This window comes from Lycium ferocissimum, unplaced genomic scaffold, assembly GCF_029784015.1.
Source record: "Lycium ferocissimum isolate CSIRO_LF1 unplaced genomic scaffold, AGI_CSIRO_Lferr_CH_V1 ctg10943, whole genome shotgun sequence".
In the NCBI taxonomy this organism is placed as follows: domain Eukaryota; kingdom Viridiplantae; phylum Streptophyta; class Magnoliopsida; order Solanales; family Solanaceae; genus Lycium; species Lycium ferocissimum.
In genome coordinates, this window is record NW_026713568.1 from 22,705 (window position 1) to 27,320 (window position 4,616).

A 4,616-nucleotide genomic window follows, 5' to 3' on the forward strand; every position below is an offset into this window, starting at 1 on the left:
TTTTCTGTATGTATAAGATCTGGTTATGCCAGCTATGATCTGATGTCTGACCTTTGTATATGTATAGTCTGTTTGTACGATGATTATGGTTAACGTGTGTGTGTATGGGTGCCCAGCTCGGGCACTAGTCACGGCCTACGGGGTTGGGTCGTGACACATTCTCTCCCCTAGATAGCTCTCATGCCTGGTACCACTGTACTGCAATATCACGGAGCCTATATGAAGCTAACTCCACTGACTCGACCTCATCCGCGTGCATAACCCTCAAGGTCCTCTGCATACCATCAATAAAATCCTGGGGGTCTATATTTTGCTACAACACAAAAAATCTAACCCGAGAAAAGTCTTAACCCTTGTACTACTAGCTCGGTCTACCTGATCAACACCGACTTCTTGTCACTGAGCCTGAGCGGCTACCAATCTAGTCAACAGCTGTATAGCATCCTGCATATCCTGGCTCGGTGCATCTGGCTGAGGAACTGGGGCAGGTGCTGGAGGCGGGGTATGTGAAATCCTAGATGGACTCTCACCCTGAATCTTATCCCGAGTCCTAGTAGCCCACTGAGTACGGCTAGCGGCCTCACCAGACACTCCCTTGCCCTTCTGGGCAGCTGTAGCTTTCTTATGAGGCATTGCTGAAATCAGAACAAATCATTAGAAGACGAACTCTTAATATATGGCTCTATCGTACGATCTAAGGGAGAAGGAATGATAATTTCCTAAATATCCTGCAGCCTCCTGTTTATAAGTGTGGTGCACAACACACCCATAAATAAGGCTCTACTAGAAACGGTCTGTAGACAACCCCAGGACGGAACTGCTCTGATACCACTTCTGTCACGACCCATGCCGGTGAGTCATGACGAGTGCCTGATCCCTAATGGCCAAACACCCCTATACTCGTACCTGGATAACAAGGGCCCACAAATCACTCACTCTGAACTATACTAACTCATGAAAGGATGACATCCTGAACTCTATACAAACTGTACTCATATATATTTACTGAAAGAACAATGCAAGCCGATTAGGCCGCTACATATGTTGTACACAAAAGAATAGGAGCCAACAGGGCTACATTATCCGTCAAATACATACAACAGTTTACAGACCTCTAATGGAATAGAAAACTGTAGAAAGGACGGGACAGGGCCCCGTCATACCAATATACATATACATCTCTAAAAGAAGGGCATACCAAAATAGACTGCAGCTCCGGATCAAATGGAGCGCACCAACTACTGCTGAGTAAAGGTCATACTGAGCGAGACCACTTGTTTGCCTACCTGTACTTTCGGGTATGAACGCTTTCCTCTAAGTAATAGGGGAGTCAATACGGACAATGTACTGAGTATGTAAGGCATAAGAACATCAAGTACATAAGAATCATGAGAGACATCTGACATGAAAGCTAAATCTCCAAATTCGAATGCATCTGTAACTGAACATCTAGAACATCTGTATAACATAAAAGTGCCTCGCAGGCTGTATGACATGCATTGGTCATAATATAACTATTAGTGATATGGAACGTACAAAACGATCCATATCCCATATGTTAGTGCCGAGGAACGTACGGCCCGATCCATATATCATATAATAGTGTCGAGGAACATACGGCCCGATCCATGTATCATCATCATCACTGTGCACCAGCTGATCAGTTGGTAATGCGTATATAACGCCTATCCTTTTTCCCATAACCCATATACATATAATATACGCGTATATAACGCCTTTTGGTCATAGGTCAATGTGCATATATATAAATGAATGCAATGCATGAACAAACTGAATACATAGAACTCTCGGAGTGACATAAGGTCATACTACCTCCGATGAACATCTTTTGAGCTAACATCATCAGTGACCCATGAACAAAAGGAACAATCATAGCGGGGTATAGGAACATCAAAACTGAAGTATTCCTAGTACTTCTAAGAGTAGAGTAATAAGGAAGCTCGTTTACTCGCTGATTGATTCATATCATAAGATCATGCCAAAATGAAAGAAAGGACAGCCTTAACATACCTTAACGTCCTTAATCACTTAACTTTCTCCTTCCACGTTCGCAAAGTCTACATTCAAGAGGATCATACTAAGGTTAGTTCTAGAAAACACTACTTAAGTTCCAACTGGCGTAATTAACAAATTACGAAATTTGGGCAGCTCCTTTATATCATAAAATAGCTCCCAATCAACAATGACATTATCATCAATTTCGTAATTAAGAGACTTGATTTCATGCCCAAAACTCTTTTTCATAATCAACACACAACAACAATTTCAATACAACTCTATATACACTCGTATACCATACTTCCTCATCGTCATTACTACCATTCATATCAAGATTATACCCAAAGTACTCCAACAATTACAACTCAAGTTAATCTACTACTCCTATTATCATCAAATCCACATTTGAACTTCCTTTTTCACTTTTTTTCCTCAAACAAGTTGATTACAACCAAACATTCTCAAGAATACGAAGATAGACATATGGTCAATCTTTTTCACTTTAATTCCATTTTCTTGTGTCAATCTATATATTATTTACTTTCCTTGTTATTTTATTGCTTTCGCGTATCCGTTCTTGTATCAATTAGTATCAGAGCTTGGAATAGATTTATTTCCATAAATCTAGTCTTGGATTTTGATTCTACAAAAAATATCTCAAATTTTTCTTGTTGATTTTGTTGAATCTAGTGTTAGATTAGAATTTCTTAGTGTTTCTAGAGTCTAAACCTTCAATTTCGAGTTAGGGTTTGTGTTCCACCATTGTTGAGCTTCAAAGCTTCAAGAACAAGGTTGGTGGATTTGAAGAAGGAGAAAAATTGAGGGTTCAAGTTGATTGGGGTTTGTTCTCTAGTTTATAAGGAATCTAAATCCAAAATTTGGAGGTATTTGGCGAAGGATTGAAGAATCTACCATTTTTGGAATTTGAAGCTTTGAAAGCTTCAAGAACTTGAAAGTGGGTCTTGTTAAAGAATGTGAAATTGAAGGTTGAAACCTATTGGGCTTTCTTCTCTACATCAAAGAGAACTTAGATCTAAAATTTGAGCTAATTTGGAGTTGATTTGAGGGTAGTTGAATTTTTGAATTGTTCTTGTGTTCTTGAAGACCTTCAAATCTTCATAAGGAAGAAGACTCTCCAAAGGGCCATTTGATCCAAAAGTTGCCAAACAAAGTTGTGAAAAAGTGTTTGTGGGCCCAAGTAAGTATCCCAAAGAAAAATAAATTAGAAATACTTAGTCCTATTTTCTGATTTTTGCAAAAAAAAAAATCAGAGACTGATTTTTGCGCGTCGGGCCCGCGATGCACGGCCAATACCTGATCACAAAAAAAACTTCAAATTTTTTCTAAGTGTCCAAAACGGTTTGTTTCTTTCCTACCTTCTTTTTTTTATTCTTCTAACTATTTAACGACTAGTAATTGATCCTTACTTGGTTGTTAACTAGTTCTTGCATCCGTAATTCTTTTCGTACCAATTTCTACGTTCTTTTCTCTTTTAATCTTCGCCGATACTTTCTTGATTCAAGTGCGTTTGTTTTAATTGAGTCGTCCTTTTTCTTCGAGTCTAACAAGAATCCATTCTGATCTCGAGTCATAATTGTGCACCTTGCAAGCAACCAAATCCAATCGAGAATCAACATCGGCCAATCCATTTGAGTGGTAAAAGGCAAGAGTGTGTGAGTTCATTTAAGTGGTGCTAGCTGAGCACAAACGAGCGTAAACACAAGTGTGGTGAGGTTTCTTTACTACTAACGTGTTTGCTAAGTGTTCTTTGCAGGTACTTCTTCATGGATTCCGATTCATGTGGTGGCGATTATGATTGTTATGATGATGATGGTTGTAGTTACGAAGCGGAGGACTATGGGAGCTATCAAGGGTGTGACGATGGGGGATATGAGGGGCATATGAAAAATCATGATCAAGAATAATTTGGGGCAAGAGTTCCTATTTTGAGGGCGAATATGAAGAGGGTGGTACTCGTGTAACTCATGAGGAAGATGGGGATGAAAAAGAACCTTGTTATGTTTCGTATGATGAAGATAATGAAGGTGAAGGTTCTTGTGCTATACATCATGATGATGAAGATGACTCGAGGTATGACTCTCCTTCACACGTGTCTTATGGGTCTTATGGGGAAAATCCTTATACAAATAGGACTTGTGGAGGGTATGTCTATGGAGGTAGTAGAAGTGCTAATGTTGATTATGGAAGGACTTCTAGTGGGCATGCATATGCTTCTTCTTGTAGTACTTCCTTTCCGAAGCAAAGTGGCATGAGTGGGAATGTGAGTACGAGTTGGGGTCATCCTAGAAAAAAGAAGGTGGTCCCAAAGAGGCGATTCATGGAGACCAAGGTGAACATTGGTAGTAGTGAGCGATTTCTTATGCTTGATGACGATTGTTACACAAATTTCATCACCCCTCGTGTGGTTGAAGAGTTAAGGTTACCTTGTGTGATCCGGCGAAATCCTTATTATGGTGAGGGAGGATATTGGGTTGATAGGAGGGTGATGGTATCCATTTCACTTAGTGAGCACCAAGAGGAGGTTTGGGGTAATATGCTTCCAATGGATAATTGTCACGTATGTTTAGGAGTCACTT

General features: G+C 39.8%; 1 long non-coding RNA gene across 1 annotated transcript; it reads left to right on the top strand.

Moving 5' to 3' along the window:
* The first annotated feature begins 2,688 nt into the window (after positions 1–2,688).
* Positions 2,689–3,217, top strand: LOC132041615 (uncharacterized). Its single transcript, XR_009411172.1, has 2 exons — positions 2,689–2,814; positions 2,976–3,217. It is a non-coding gene; the product is annotated as an uncharacterized LOC132041615 (long non-coding RNA).
* Positions 3,218–4,616: the final 1,399 nt, after the last annotated feature.